This window comes from Dioscorea cayenensis, chromosome 5 (assembly GCF_009730915.1).
Source record: "Dioscorea cayenensis subsp. rotundata cultivar TDr96_F1 chromosome 5, TDr96_F1_v2_PseudoChromosome.rev07_lg8_w22 25.fasta, whole genome shotgun sequence".
NCBI classification, from domain to species: Eukaryota; Viridiplantae; Streptophyta; class Magnoliopsida; order Dioscoreales; family Dioscoreaceae; genus Dioscorea; species Dioscorea cayenensis.
Genome location: NC_052475.1, coordinates 23874951 through 23891892, shown reverse-complemented (window position 1 = coordinate 23891892; position 16942 = coordinate 23874951). Strand labels below are relative to the sequence as shown.

Genomic DNA, 16942 nt, shown 5'->3' with positions numbered 1-16942 from the left:
TTGGGTTAGTCTAATGATAATAAAATAATATAGTCACAAGCAAAACCACTGGTCGATATGTCCGAGTGGTTAAGGAGGCAGACTCGAAATCTGCTGGGCTCTGCCCGCGCAGGTTCGAATCCTGCTGTCGACGTATTTTTCAATTCAAAACGTTTTATTAAACTAAATAAGTTAAAACAATTCTAATTTAGCATTCAATTCATCATAATATTGTATTTTTTTAATTCAAAGCGTTTTATTAAATTAAATAAGTTAAAACAATTCTAATTTAGCATTCATTTCATCATAATAGTGTTGGGGTTTAAACGGGTTTTGAAACAGTGAAAAACTGCGGAATTTACTGTAGGAATATACACTGTAGTACTGACTGTTCATTGTTACTGTTTACATGCGGCCGGTATGCGGGCGTAAACTTGCCTGTGAACCTCACTGGAAAATCTACGCGGGCGCAAGCTTGCCCGTGAGCCTCTCTCGCCTGCAGATCTGTAGCAAAATACGCTCATCGTGCATCAGATCGTAGAAAAACATCTGCTCACATCACGGGGTCATGCGCCCGCATACACCCCGTGAAGCTCACTGGAGATTCCAGTGCGTGCCCAGTGTCACGACGCATAAGTCGCAAAATGCATTCAAAGTCTTCCTCGAGGCTTCAATGCTCCTCCCAAAAGTTCTGCAAGGCTCAAAGCTTCAAAACAACTCATAAAAAAACTATTAAACCCCCATTCATGTTAGAATGAGATGAACAAACATATATCAACACAAGAAAGCGATTTTTTTAGCGTGGAAACCCCTACAAATCGAGGGAAAACCACTCGGACTCCTAGAGCCTCTTAAACATGTTTTCCACTATGTCTGACTTATGGGATAACAACAAGATCTCTCAGCTCACTAGAGGAGTGCATGCAAAGAACATGAATTTCATGAAAAAAAGAGATTTAACACTCATACATCATCCATACACTAGGGATGGTTCACAAAAAGGACCTTAGGAATGAGAGTTGAGGAATCAAACCAAAAGGATTAGGAGAGATCCGCGATGAAGCCTTCCAATCTTGCCTTCTCCAAGAACCCTAGCTCCTCCTTCTCTTCCTTAGATTATTCTTCTTTTTCTTCCTAAAAACCATGAATAGTCACACCCATCATTCTCATCAAAGATGAGAGCATTTACCCTTGTGAAATTCCCTTTAAGCCCTCCTCCATAAGTCAACATAGCTTCATTTTTTTTTTTTTTAAACATGGGCCAACCCAACAAATGGGCTGGACCCAACAAATAGTGTGTTTTTTTTTTGGGATTTTTATTAAGATAAGCTTCTTTCGTTATATAAATATATCTAAATATTTAAGTATTAAGAGTAATGCTATATACAACGGAGAGGTTACACGAATTTTCTACATGACTCATGTGGCTGCCACCTCATTGTCTCATTTCTTTCTCCTATCCAGTCAAACTTTTTTTTTTTTAAGTCATATTAGATAAAGAAATTTATGCCCTAATTCATCTTCTCTCTCACAACCGGCCGCCCGGCGCCCACTGAACCTCATGCCTCTCGCCTATCACCCGCCACGCCACCGATCCCTCCGCCTGTCGCTACACCGTTGTCATTCTCGTGACCATCCCACGCTATCGAACCCCGCCCCCGGCACTCAGCGCCTGTAGCCTGTCGCCCCATCAACAGATTAGTGTTGTAGTTCGTGGAATATCTACAGATAAAGAAACAACTCATAAGTTTTGTTATCTTTCACTTTGATTCTAAGATTGAAGTTCAACTTGTAAATGACCTATGTGAGTTTAAGACAAGCATCATATTATTTCTTCAGGAAGCTTACCTTTCTTATATATATTTATGTAAGATTCATAGATGTCTATGTTTTGCTACTTTATTTGAAAGATATTACAAGGAATTATTTATTTTAGAATTAGTAAATTTTGTGGAGCTGTTCATGAAGCTGATTCTACGAACATCACATTTAGCATTAGTTCACCACCGGCATCTAATGAAGCAAAGTTCATGTATTGCTGGCAAAGTTCACCACCGGCATCTCCAAACAATCCATGCCCTGTCCATCACCTCTGGCTTCCAATCAAATGTTTTCTTAGCAAACGTTCTTCTCTCAGGGTTCTTAAAATCTGGTCATCTCTTGTCACACCTCGAACCCGGCTCGCTAGGCCCAGTAGTGCACTGACAAACGGCCGCACACCTACAAGGCCGAAACCAAGTAGGCATACAAGGCTTCAAAACCTGAAAAAAAAATTAACAACAGGATTATGAGCTTGGGAGCCCAGTAAGTAACCACTAAAAATATCATGATCACAAAATGTCCAATAATCTTTAAAAACATACAAAATGTAATATAATGAAATAAATATCAAAATGAACCCATAAATCAGAAATTGTTCAAAACAGATTTAATTTATCAAAATAATGAGCATATAAGTCCCCCAAACAACTAATGCCAAAACAAAATATCAGAACTCATTTATTTAAACTCAGTGACCCGAGTCAGATTTCAGAACTCATAAGTTTACCCTCTGTGACCAGAGCCAGAATATCAAAAGCCGTTATTCTTCACCGACGGAACGGTGCAAAACTATAGTTTTTATATCAGAAGTACGTGTCGACACGGTCAATGTTTAACCCCAGGTTATTGCAAAGTTAGTTTGGGGACTACAAGTTTCTATAACAAAAATATGTCGGGTCCAAAATGATTGTCAACGCAATAATATGAAAATTTAGTGATCCCGTTTTCTAACAAAATTAATCCAATTATATCAAATAATCATTTATCAATTCACACGATATTCCACACAATATAAAAATTTATTTAAATTTGGAAACACCATTATAACAAATATGGTTAATCAGGAAAACATTATATAGATAAACACTTTTTCCAAAGAACCCAAAACCAATCCAAAAAAAATCATAAATTAAATAAATAAAAGCAACTTAAAAAAATATCATGAATCCATAGAATGATTATATTAACAACTATTGGTGTAAGTTAACATAAAAATCTCTAATTAAACAAAAATATCATAAAACAAATAAAAATAAATAAATAATATTACTAAATGATGATTAAACATAGTAACAAAAATAGCCTTGGAATAATTTTTAACAAAGTAAAACCCAAGTTAATTAAATAATTACGTAGATGATTATTGGGAATCAAAAATTTGCATATACATATATGTACATATTTATATGTGGTGTACTTACTTGTCGATTGCTCAAAAACCCCCCAAAATTCTACGATATTTCTTCGATGGAACCTCACAACGTAAGAGACAAAACCCTTGACGGAGAGACCTATCCTTGTCTTTGCCGCCGGCACCACACACCAAATCAAAAGAAAAAGAGGAGAAAAGGGGAAAAAAAAACTAGATCTCTCCCTCTTCTTAATCCAAACAAAGATCTATAATGAGAAACAAAGAGGTGGCGGCTAGGGTTTTGAAACCTAAATAAAAGATAAAAAAATCTGTAACTGCCATGCATGCACAATTAATAAAATAATAATAAAAAAAATGTGTGGGGCCCACATCTCTGCCATGCATGGAACTATTCGATGGAATGCCTCAATGAAACCTCATCTCTTAGTCCACAATGATTGCTACGAGCGCTGGGAGACAAGTGACATGTGACGTGCGCCGGGTTTGGTGGAGTAGGATGGTTGCGAGCATGACAATGCCCGCTGGTTGTGAGAGTGAGAAGATGAATTAGGGTATAAGTTTCTTTTATCTATTTTGACTTATTAGGATGAATATGAGAGAAAAATGAGATAGTGAGATGGCAGCCCACGAGAGATGTGAGGAAAATTCGAACCTCTTCGTTGCATATAGCATTACTCAAGTATTAATACCAAAATTTTCATCATTTCTTATCTTCTTTTGATTATATTCTTTCCACTTTCACGAAAGAGTGTGTTAATAAATAGCTTGGTATAATAATTATTTTCTTATTTTTGAATTTATTTTTAAATGTATACTTACTAATTAAAATTAAAATTTTTATTTTTGAATTTACTAATTAAATGTATACTTTTTGAATTTATTTTTAAATGTATACGTACTAATTAAATATAAATATTTAAGTATTAATACTAAAATTTTTCATCATTTCTTATCTTCTTTTGATCATATTATTTCCACTTTCACGAAGGAGTGTGTTAATAAATAGCTTGGTATAATAATTATTTTATTATTTTTGAATTTATTTTCAAATGTATACTTACTAATTAAAATTTAAACTTTTATTAATATTCATTATTTATTTATTATTTAGCAAAAAATGTTAACTTTTAAAAATTTTAATTTTATTAGTATTAATTAAGTAATTTTTTTATCATATCATATAAAAGTTTTCTTTCCAATAAAAATTTAAAAAAAAAACTCTAATCATGTACTTTTATCCTCTTCATCAAACCCACCTTGCAAATGTTATTTTTTATTATTTATTTTTAAAAAAAGTGAATAAAGTTGATTAAAATAAAAAGATGAAGAATCCAATTTCTCTTGGGTTAATATAAGACTTTATAAACGATGTTACATCATACCCAAAAATAATATTTATTGTAAAATTTTATGTAAATTTTGTATAATAATAATAATAATAATAATAATAACATTGCATTGTTGTAGCTTATGAACCGGTAATGTTATGTGGCTAACCAGGCTTACAGTTATGAACCTTGCAAATGTTATTTATTTATTTATTTATTTATTTTGCTAGATGTGAGATTGATTACCATTAAAAAAATAGAAAGATTTATTGTGTATATATATAAATATATATGTTTTAATTAAAATTAATTAATTAATTATATATAAACAAGCTCTCTTGAGTCTTGACACACACAATGTAATGTGAGCTCCAAACTATTTTATTGTCATTTAACCAACATTCCCTTAATAGTCTGAATTATAATATTTCACAGGGGTATATGTATAAATTATGTATTTTTGTATACATAATCAATTTTCATTTTACCACTTCCTCTTCCCTCCCTCATCAAGTGATGCGCCCGAAATCCCCCGTCCAAAACCCTAGCTCTCAGAGCTCCATCCACTCCATCAATGGCGACGAGGAACCATAACTCTCCCAACCTCGAATGCCGGATGTATGAGCCCTGGTACCCGGAGGTGGACATGGCCGTCATAAAATTTTCATTTTATTGTTGCTGGTTATAGAGATGTGGTCTGGATTTCAGGGAGTAGAAAGGCTTGGAAGAAGAGAAGGAAGGAGGAAGGAGATCGGGATGAGAGGAAGTGGAGGAGAAGAGAGAATTTTTCGAGCCAAAAGATGCCTCTCTATTCATCAACGCTTCTATTTATAGAGAATCAATACAAATCCTAACAACCTTGCCACTCCGGCATTTCATCAAACATTAGTTGTGCCGTGACAGCTAGCACTATACCCGAACCTTCTCAAATACCCTTCTCCTAATTACATTCATAAGCATATTCAAACAACCAATTAACCAAAGAATTCATATTAAACTATATAGTCTTGAAACTGGAAGGTGGTTTGCTTTGAGTCCTGGGCCAAGTGCTCCTCCACAATCCTATCTCAAACCTTTTCGGGCACCGATTCTTGTGCAACAATTGCTTCTCCTGAATTTTTATCCTTGTCCTCAAGGATGAATTCGAAATGTCTTCTTGAATGCCATAGCATCCTCCCACGCTGCGTCCTCACCGATCGATGATCCCATCGAACCAAAGACTTCGGGAAAGTCCTCCCTTTCTTGATAATATCCCCCGAACTTCGTAATGGCTTTTTGGTTGTAGTAGTGGATGTTGATTAAAGAATTCCGCAGGCAACGGATTAATATCAACAGCCGGGTCACCAACAAACCGCTTCAATTTTGAGACATGAAATACATTATGAAGCTTGGCCGAATCTGGAAATTTCAAACGGTATGCAACCGCGCCAACTTGTTCAATTATCTGGAATGGACCAAAGAACCTGCGGGCAAGTTTCTGGGAGGTCCGACGCACCAAGGACAATTGCCGGTATGGTTGTAATTTCAGTAAGACCCAATCACCCAAATTAAATTGGACATCTATGCGGCCAGCATTCACTTGATTCCTCATCCTTTGCTGAGCTCGTTGTAGATTCTTTTGCAATGAAGCCATGAGAGTTGCACGATCAGAGAGAATCCCATCCACCGACGCCACTGTTGACGAGCCCAGCAAGTAATCAGCTAAGGATGGTGGTGATCTACCGAAAACGGCTTCGAATGGAGACATCTTAATTGTGGAGTGCCGAGTCAGTATCGTAGTGCCATTCGCCCACTGAGTACTCGTGACCACTGTCGTGGATTGTCCCCGGCGAAGCACCGAAGATAGTCCTCTAGATACCGGTTTAGCACCTCAGTTTGGCCGTCTGTTTGCGGGTGATAAGCACTGCTCGTCGCCAACATTGTGCCCCTCATGAAACGAAAACAGCTCCCCACCGTAATCCGAGACATAAACAATGGATCACGATCAGACACTATCTGAGCCGGTACTCCATGGATTTTAATCACATCCCGTACCATGATCTCCGCAACTTGAGGTGCTGTAAAATTGGGTCCCAGAGCTGAGAAATGGGCATGCTTGGACAATCGGTCGACGACCACGAAGATGGCTACCTTCCCACCAGACGGTGGTAATCCGGTTATAAAGTCCATCGATACAGAGTGCCAAATTTTTCCAGGAATCGGTAACGGCTGCAACAACCCCTGCGGTGCCCGATTGAATGGTTTTGTTGCCTGACAAACAGCGCATTTGGAAACATATTCCTGTACCGATTGTCGAAGCTCTGGCCAATAAAAGACTGCTGCTAACCTGGACAGTGTTCGCTGCACCCCTGCATGGCCCCCCGTCGGAGTCAAGTGGAATTCCGCCAATAACAGCGGTTGCAAAGCGGAGGTCACTGGAATCCATACTCTGTTCTTGAAAAGCAGAATTCCATTGCGAACAGAATAATTATGATGGTTTCCAGGATCCTTGATGACATCATCAATCTGTTGCAATGTTGCCGGATGGGATTTATAGTCCATACGTATAGCATCCCAAAGGACCGGCTGTGGTCGTGACTCTGCGAACAGAGCGTGACAAGTGACCCGCTCGAGCCTTGATAACGCATCTGCCGGGCCATTGAGCACCCCTGGTTTATATTCAATGTCAAAGTCGAACCCCCACGAGCTCAGCAAGCCACCTCGTTGTTCCTGCCTCGGATGGTTTGATGCATCAATGCCCAAGACTCGGTGATCGGTTTGAATAGTAAAAACGCCTTCCCAAGAGATATTGGCGCCACTTTCTAACTGCCTCTGTTATCGCGAACAGTTCGCGGCCATAAGTGGATGATGCCTGCTGTCTGGGAGTAAGTTGTCGACTGAAATATGATAGTGGGTGACCATCCTGCAGTAACACCGCCTCCGATGCTCGTACTCGGACGCGCCTGCTTTGGACGATGAACGGCTTGGAAAAAAATCCGCAATTGAGTACGGGGTGTGCAGAAAGGCCATCTGTAACTTCTGAAAAGCTTTAGTGGCATCAGACGTCCAAACAAAGGCATCCTTCCTTAGCAGTGCTGTTAAAGGAGCAGCAAGGACCGAATAGCGTGGCACGAAGCGCCGGTAATACCCACACAATCCCAGAAAGCTTCTCAATGTCTTCACGGAGTGTGGAATTGGCCAATCCTTGATAGCTTGGATCTTGTCAGGGTCAACGGCCACTCCGTTGTTGGAGATGATATGCCCCAAATAACCGAGTGAAGTACACCCGAATTCGCACTTGGATATCTTTGCGAATAACTTGTGAAATCGGAGACGAGTGAGAACATCTTGGAGATGGAGCAAATGGGATTCCCAGTCGGAGCTGTAGATTAGAATATCATCGAAAAATATAAGGACATATTTTCGCAATACCTGCCGGAAGGTTGAATTCATCAAAGATTGGAAGGTTGATGGAGCGTTTGACAGGCCAAATGGCATCACTAAGAACTCGTAGTGTCCGTCATGCGTCCTGAACGCCGTCTTCTCGACATCCTCGGGGTAAATGCGGACCTGGTGATAACCAGCCCGAAGGTCTAGCTTCGAGAAGACCTTGGCGCCTGAAATCTCATCTAAGAGCTCCTCCACCGTCGGAATGGGGAACCGGTCTTTAACGGTGACGGCGTTGAGGGCGCGATAGTCCACACAAAATCTCCAGGTGCCGTCCTTCTTCTTGACCAGTAGGACCGGGGATGAGAACGGACTGGTACTCGGCCGTATCACCCCCTCCGATAGCATGTCGCCTACCAGTCTCTCCATCTCTGTCTTCTGAAAATGCGAATACCGATATGGTCGGACGTTAACGGGGACTGTTCCTGGTAGCAACGGAATTCGGTGATCCTGGGGTCGGGACGGTGGCAACCCTTTTGGTGTCTGGAAAACATCATTGTAGTTGCAGAGGATGACCTTGATTCTACTGAGGAAGAAGATAGGTATATCGGGTCCCAACTTTGGAGATGGATCCAAGTTAACGGGTTCCACCCGTAAGTGATAGTATTGGGCCGTGTCATCCTTTGATTTAACTAAGGAAGCTGATCGAGCCATGTCACACCGAACCGGATTCACCCCATTTAATCGGATGCGTGCACCTTGATACATGAACTCCATCCATAGGTGCTCATAATCAAATAGAATCGGGCCCAAGTTTCGCATCCATTGCACACCCAAGACGAGATCCGCACCGTAGATTGGTAATAAGATCAGATCAACGGCGAAGATTGCGTCTCCGAGCTTGAGTTTCACGGCCGAACATTCGCCACCACAAGACAGAGCATCCCCATTACCCACAGTCACCCGCATATGCGCCGATGGTTGGACGGCGAGATTAAGGTGAGTTGCTAGCCGTGATTGGATAAAATTGTTCGTCGATCCTCCATCGACGAGGACTATTACCTCTTTACCATTGATAGAACCTGATAATTTCAGCGTGGATGGCACCACTCGACCCACCAACGCATGAAAAGAAATGCAAGGAGTGTCCATCTCCCACCCCACCTCCGGGGATCTTGATTCGGGCATAGTCATGGGATCAGGAGGCGGTTCCTCCGCTGGAGACACCGGATCATCTTGCTCGACCATCAAGCAAAGAAATAACGCAGGATTACACTTGTGTCCTGGTGTGAATTTAGAATCACAATTAAAACAAAGGCCCTTCTCCCTCCGGGCTGCCATCTCTGTCGGAGTGAGTCTCTTAATTGGTAAAGAAGCAGAGCGGTGCACCGCCGGTGCTGACGGTATTGTTGCCGGCCGATGAAAGGACGGTCGAGGGATACTCAATTTTGCAGCAGTGAATTTGTCTTCTATAAGCTTCGCCATACCCACCGCGTCATGAATATCGCTGGGTTTCAGGATGTATAGCTCCCGTTGTATGTCCTCCCTGAGACCGGACAAGAAGCAATTCAGAAGGCTCCGCTGGCTCAAATCGGTCACCCGATTGGACAGACATTCAAAATCCTGGAGAAATGCTGAGACTGTGGATGTCTGTTTGAGCTTAAATAAAGAGGCCTCATGATTAAAGAACGATGACGGTCCGAAGCGTAGCTCAAGCTTCCGGACGAAATCGTCCCAAGTGGTAAGCTGATCCGTAGAGAGAAGCCATTGGAACCATTGTCTCGCCGATCCAGTCATATAGAATGCAGCCATGGCCAAACGCTGATCAGCTGGGATCTGATGAAAATGAAAATAGTGGTTAATTTGGAATAACCAACCTGGAACATCTTCACCAGAGAAAAACTGTATCTCAATTTTGGGTGGACGGATCGTAGATCCAGAGTTGTTTGAGTGGAGTGATGGAGGTATTAGCGGGGATGACGAGTGGAGTGGGCTGGCTGTATGTGATGGAGGTCGGGGTAATAATGGGGGTTGGCCAGAGGAGAACGGCGAAGGAGACATAGATGGCGTTTTGTCAAGATGCTGAAGCTTCACCATCATTTCGGCCATGACTGATTGTTGAGCGGCTAGTGAGCTACGGAGAATATCAAAGGATTCAGAGTGATTCTTTCGTAAAAGATCGAACGACTCCGAGTGTTGTTGAACTGTTGTGCAGAGGGCATCGATCTTGGAGAAAACCGCATCATGACGAGCAAGCTGATCTGCCATGGACGTCAACTGCTCGTCGACAGCTCGTGCTCGCGTCATCATCCCGTCCGTCATGAGTCAATGAAAGCACCAAATTGTTGCTGGTTATAGAGATGTGGTCTGGATTTCAGGGAGTAGAAAGGCTTGGAAGAAGAGAAGGAAGGAGGAAGGAGATCGGGATGAGAGGAAGTGGAGGAGAAGAGAGAATTTTCAGGCCAAAAGATGCCTTCTCTATTCATCACTGCTCTATTTATAGAGAATCAATACAAATCCTAACAACCTTGCCACTCTGGCATTTCATCAAACATTAGTTGTGCCAGGACAGCTAGCACTATACCCGGAACCTTCTCAAATACCCTTCTCCTAATTACATTCATAAGCATATTCAAACAACCAATTAACCAGCAATTCATATTAAACTATATAGTCTTGAAATCTGGAAGGTGGTTTGCTTTGAGTCTGGCGCGTGCTCCTCCACAATCCTATCTCAGCCTTCTGGGCACCTGATTCTTGTGCAACATGGACATGGCCGTCATGATACAGGTGAAGAACATCGCCAACGTGGGCGCCTACGTCTCCTTGCTCGAGTACAACAGCATCGATGGCATGGGCATGATCCTCTTCGCCAATCTCTCTTATTATTTTTTTTTAAATTTTTTGGAAGCAGAATGACTCTACAACCGCTGAAGATTCGTGGGGACATTGAGGTGAAGCGCTTGCAGTTTGATGATGTCCTCCACATTAAGGTTTGTTTGTTGATTTGTGCTTTTGGGATGTTGTGCTGTCTTGTGTTCTTGAATTTAGCTTTTTCAGTGTTTTCTTGCAGCAAGCAATGAGGAAGATAGAGGCAGAGGGCAATGAAGATTGACCAGTGACAATTAAGTTAGTTGCACCTCCCCTCTATGTTCTTACCACTCAAACTCTTGACAAGGTTTGTTGAATATTGAATATTGACCCTTTTTGTTTTATTTGATTAGCTGCTTTTATGATATTTAATTTTGTATTTACCGATGTTGCTTTATTCTGCTGCAATATTATAGATTTTGCTTGTGGAGCTTTATATAGGATTGGAATTATGAAATCAGTGTAGAATTTGAAAGGAAACATTGAATCTGTTTAGTGAAAGGACAAACAGAGTGTGTAAGCTAGATTTAAAATTGTTTGAGATTATATTGCAGTGAGGTTCAAAAGGTGAGTAGAAATGAAACACGAGGTTGCTCATTCATTCCACTTCCCATTTTTCTGTTTTTGAGGGTTTTGAATCCTCATACTTGAATTTCTTTGTTTGCAAAATAAAAGGTCCACATGAGATTAGTCATTTGTTTATGCCCCATAAAAAGTTGGGCGATTAAGGTGAGTTAGTTTGACCAAACGATGGGTAAAATGAATCTTGAATAAAAGACAATTCTTGAATAATGATATTGGTGGATTGCTTTACATATGACAAGTATTTGTAGTTTCCTTCTTAACTGCTTGTCTTGAAAGTGTGGTTTCCTTATATTTGGATAGATGAAAGAAATTTCATCTATTGTTTTAATTGGCACTTAAATGAGTTATTTTTATATATTTGGAAATCATAAGTTATTAAGTTTGCAAGTTTAGGGTGCATCACATGACTAAAGTATATATTTTGCAGTATATCCTATATGCATCACTCATTTGATTTTATAGACTATTGCATAAGTTTTTCATTTGTTTTGCTAAATGGTCATCTGGACAGGACTCCATTTAACCACCACTAGGTGAACTGCGGCAGTGGCACTGACTGTCGGGGCCCATTTTGAGGTTTAATTATTGTGTTGGATTGCGCTTGTTCAACCTAGCTGTTGGAAATGTCCATGCTAGTTAATTCACTTCCCTTATATTTTATGGATAACTTCAACAGTCAAGCAGATAATGACTCATTAATCATTAACTGCATCACATCATTAAGATAAGTTTAGACTGATCAAATTCCATCTGTATTCAACTAATGAAATCGTTTGAGATGAGGATATTCAAGCATATAGATTACCTATAGGTTACTTTTTAAGATAATCATTTGAGAAGTTCTGTATTTTGTGAAAAGCAATTGTAGCTTGTCAAAACCAACTTCTTTTGGCCTAGGTGCTTATAACATGACAATATTAAATTGAGAAATATGGTGATGTAAGAGTATATACTTATAGCTAATAATACATTTAGTTAATCTGATAGAAATTATATGGGAAAGGGAGTTGGTTATCATGATACAATTGGATTCATTATTATCAAAAATATGGAGTGAAAACTTTAACAGGTGACTTGTCTTCATGGTTTGATATTCTCATACTGTAGTGAAAATGATTATAAATGTGTTTAGAATTTAGGAGAATGCTAGGTGCATCATTCATTCCTGGCTGCTTGTTAAGGCTCATAGATTTCTTACCTGTCAAAAATTTTGAAAAGTACCATTGGATGGAAACTGCATACCACACACACTTTTAGACAATATTCTTGGGGAAGAAGGTGCTATTGTATGGATCTTACAATCAATGCATGCTTTGTGTTGGAAAACTATTGAGCTGCACTGTATTTTTGACTTGGTTACTACTTGTGGTCAGCATGTTGGTCATTTTGTTCGAAAAGAGTAAACTTTGGTGGTTTGTGGGAGTCATCTTCTGAGTAGTGTTCTTCTTCTGCATTAAGAATTACCCATTTACAAATTTCATTCGTTGACTGAATCTATGGGACTAATATGTACATGTCTACATTCTGATTAAGTGCTTCTTTTTTGGCCACAAGCTTGTTCTGATTGGCATAAGCTATATATATATATATATATATATATATTACATCAAAGCGATTTGCTTAAAATTAAGCTTCTTACTGGATAATGTGAGCTTTTATTTGGCATGAATCATTTGTTATTTCTACACAAGCACCAAGTGGTTGATTGGCAAGATACATGTCCAACACCCATGAATCATCCATCAATTTTGCCTTTCATTAATTTTTTTCCTGTTTGCAATCCGAAGTTTCTTTTTCACTGGAGCAAGGGATTTCTGTCTTAAATAATGCAACCAAAGCATGCACTGAGGAAATGGAACATCACAAGGGAAAGCTTATAGTAATGGAAGCACCAAGAGGCATGAGTTTCCATAGAAATATCTTATCTTTAAATTGTTTAATGCTTCTTCCCTTATTTTATCTTTGTCCTTTTGCTGAAATGGGGTTGGCAATTTTTAAAAGTGGAAAGAAAGTTTCCTTTTCGCCTCTTCTATTTCATGATTTTAATTTTCCTTTATGAGTATTATTAGTGTTAGACTAATAATGCTCTTTGCATCTGATGTGATATGTGGGAAATTGTTTATCAACTTAATAATTTTCTGGGTGAGCAAACGGGATGACAAGCTTCTTGCTGAGCATAGTTCTAAACTGGTATCTGCTAATGAAGTTGATGGAGATGATGGAAGTGAAGAAGTAGAAGAAGATTCATGAATGGGCAAGTTAGATGTGGAAAATCCTGGTGGTCTACCTGAGTAAAAAAACGTAAGTTTTTTTCTGCTTCAAGCATTTGCGTAAATTTATTATAATTTTCTTATGTGGATTTGGTTTATATCTTCATTTTCAAACTATTTTACTTTTCAGAGTTACTGTGTAGTTTCTCTAGCTTTTGTAATTGTTCCCTTTTTCATAATAATTTTAAAGAAAAATGATGCATTATTCTCATATTTCTTTTTCCCCTCTTTGGACTCAAAGAAAGATAAAACAACTGGCCACAAAAAGGCATTAAGATTGTCAGTTGGGCCAATATCAGTACTGCTCATGAAGTGTGCAAATAAATTTGATGAGACACAGAACTTATTCCCTAATCAATTTGACAAGAATCTAGGTATGAGATCTGACCTTCTGTCTAAATTATTTCATTGTTGAATCATGACTAATCTTCACATGCATCTGTTTGCATATTTTCCCCTTGAGGCCAATTGAAACTATGAATTTATTTTTTGCTCAATTGAGGTTAAGTTATAGAACCGGCTTTTCCATTTATTGTGCAATCTCAGAAGCTCTTCATTTATTTACCACCTTAAATTTTTTTCTCTCTCTATTAAGGTTAAGGTCTTTTTCTAATACTTATTTTCACTGTCTGTTCTTTTTCACTGGAAGATGTATTCTGTCTTAGTAAAGATTAGGTTACTAGTGTTACTAGAAACAAATAATAATTATGACTTACATACAAATGGTTGAGTAGTGATAGCAAATACAAGAAAATTGGGTATTAGGATTTTAATATCTTTAACCTATAATTTGCATCCCACTTTTCTTTGCAGAACAATTTCATCATACCATTGGTGACTTTTGGTAAACAGTCAATCTCATGGTAATACAAAAACACAAGAACTTGGAGAGAGACCTTTTGGCAAGGATTGAGAGATCTTATTAAATCCTCACACCTTGGATAGGCATTTGTTCGCCATGGTCTGATTTATCATACAGGTTTTAACCAACATTTCTAGAGTGATAGGCTTGGACTTTTCTTGCAAGGTGATATCAGGTTTATCATTATTGGTTTTAATTAATATTTCTAGAAGAGATAGGCAGGTGATTTTTAATCATTTCATGAATATGGTGTTTAATCAACATTTCTAGAGAGATGCATAGGTAACACAGAGAGAGAGAGAGGAGAGAGCGCAAAGCTTGGAAGTAAACATGGAGCATCACAAGATTGTGATGAGAAAGGAGGGGGCAATGCAAATGCTATTGGAAAGACACAGAACTACGTAACCCTGAAAAGAATCTAAAAACAGCATGGATTGAAAGGTAATAAAACAAACGAAACAATTTGATTTGGATCATGTCCCAATCAAATTCTCTCAATTCTCTCATGGACTGTGATGTGTGGACCTTCTCTTGTCGGATTTATTCTTTGGCTAAGAAACAAGCTCCCCACCAACTCCATCTATGTATTTCCTCTTCCTATGGTTTCATCTCTCTAACACTCTTTCCTTTAATTTCCATCCATTTGTCTCTTTAGTTTGTCACACTAATCATGAATTTGTGGTGAAATTACTTGTTATGTTTTGTTTTGTTTCAGTGATAGTTTAATACAAATTATTTGTTTCCTTGACATACAAGATGTGTGCAAAACTATAGGAAGTGATTGATTCTTTGAGCATCTGATAATTCCCTCTTTCAACTGTTTTAGCAATCAATCATATCAAACTTAGATCCTAAGCAATGTTATTAAGCTTGCCACTTTAATTTAATTTCATATTCTTAGCTCATTAGGTCTTCTCCTGGTCCCCCCTTCAATGAATGAATGAATTTTTATTGTTCCTTGGTGAATGACTAGAGAGAGAGAGAGAGAGAGGTCTAATTTTTAATTTTTTCTTCTTTGTTATTATTATCTCTTGTTTCCTATAGTCAATCACAAGGAACATTGAGAGAGAGAAGTGATTTTGATTTGGATGTGGATGCTTTGAGGTCAAGAAAGTTCTCAAGTGCTAGAAAACAAAGTGCTTTTAGGGAATGGTACAAAAGCCAGCCTTAACCTGTTCCTCTTTTCACTAAGGTCATAATGAACTGGTTCTATTCAATTTCAATACTATAAAAGCACTCCTCTATAGAATGTCTTATGAGAATTTTGCCATCACTTAACTTAATTTCAGCTCTAATTCAAACTTCAGCAATTCACATTAATAAATATGTTCTATTCCAGCAATGTTTTTGTTTGAGAGAATTAGAATTTTAGATTTGGATGTGATTGAAAATCCCTTAAGCCTGTTATCTCTTTCTAACAATATATATTTCAAACCAAGGGAGTAAAAAGAAGAGAATTTATCTGGATAAGCTCATCAAATAATCAAATAATTTAATAGTCTAGCAAAGTTAGGAAGAAGAATCACACCTTTTAAGGCTCATCATTATTGAAGGCAAATTAAAAAACAAAAAATTAGAAGAAAAGGCAAGCTAATCCATTCAAAGGAATAAAGCACTTCTCAGGATGGCCAAGCGAATTAGGGACCATTATAAGGTCCATACTGTAAATTTTTCCAACCTTTGATAACATCATCTATGATGCGTCAATGACGTGTAACACAATACTCAGGGTTTTACACATCGATCCCTCAAAAAAAGAAATTTTCATATTGCTTCTTTTCCCTTCACTTTTCGAAAATTATGGATATGCCCCTATGTTCTTCATTAATTGACATTCGTCTTGAATAGTCAGTACATTCATAATGGAGTATATTAGACTAGTAACAATTTCATTTTAAAAAATGAACCCCATTTACATATTATATAAAAATAATGAATGCCTAACAAAATTTGAACTTTATAAAGGAGCAAAGTGATTTTTTTTTCTTTTTCTTTTTTTTTTAAAGTTCCAAAATAAAGGACACGTGTCGTGAAGTGAATGGGCGAGTACGGTGAGGATGCGTACAAAAGACGAGGTTGTTAAGTAGTCAACGTCGTGGGCTGGGCCGGTCTTCTACTTTATTGGCGGGCCCCACGTTCTGTAGTTCGGACGGCCCAAGCGCACGCCAGGGCCCCACACGTGCGGGGGAGGTCAATCCCTCCTTACCGTCCTTCCATAATCTCTCCCTCTCTTACTTTATTTTGTTTTTTTTTTTCTTTCTTTTTCCCCCTTCTTTTTCTTTAACTTTATGTAAATAATTTTCTCCTTTTTATTGTATTTTTTTTAAAAAAATTTTGGGACCTTTACACGTGTGAGGACATCTGGGTCGCTGACTCTTTGGTTTAGACTTTTGTCTTCGTGTGCTTTGAGATTCCTCCTCCGTGTCCATGATGCATGAAAAATTCTTGTATTTTCATTTTTTATATATTTTTTATGGAGATGATTATG

At 38.5% G+C, this 16942-nt stretch overlaps 1 long non-coding RNA gene and 1 other non-coding gene across 6 annotated transcripts; both read left to right on the top strand.

The window, feature by feature from the left end:
- The first annotated feature begins 51 nt into the window (after nucleotides 1–51).
- TRNAS-CGA lies at nucleotides 52–133 on the top strand. The gene has a single exon. It is a non-coding gene; the product is annotated as a tRNA-Ser (tRNA).
- A 10227-nt stretch (nucleotides 134–10360) lies between these two features.
- LOC120261808 lies at nucleotides 10361–16706 on the top strand. 5 transcript variants are annotated; one of them, XR_005536640.1, is made up of 3 exons: nucleotides 10361–10859; nucleotides 10940–15038; nucleotides 16461–16706. It is a non-coding gene; the product is annotated as an uncharacterized LOC120261808 (long non-coding RNA). The 5 variants fall into 5 exon arrangements; XR_005536641.1 differs by lacking the exon at nucleotides 16461–16706 and having other exon boundaries at nucleotides 10940–11044; nucleotides 13110–15826; XR_005536638.1 differs by lacking the exon at nucleotides 16461–16706 and having other exon boundaries at nucleotides 10940–13623; nucleotides 13834–15826.
- Nucleotides 16707–16942: the final 236 nt, after the last annotated feature.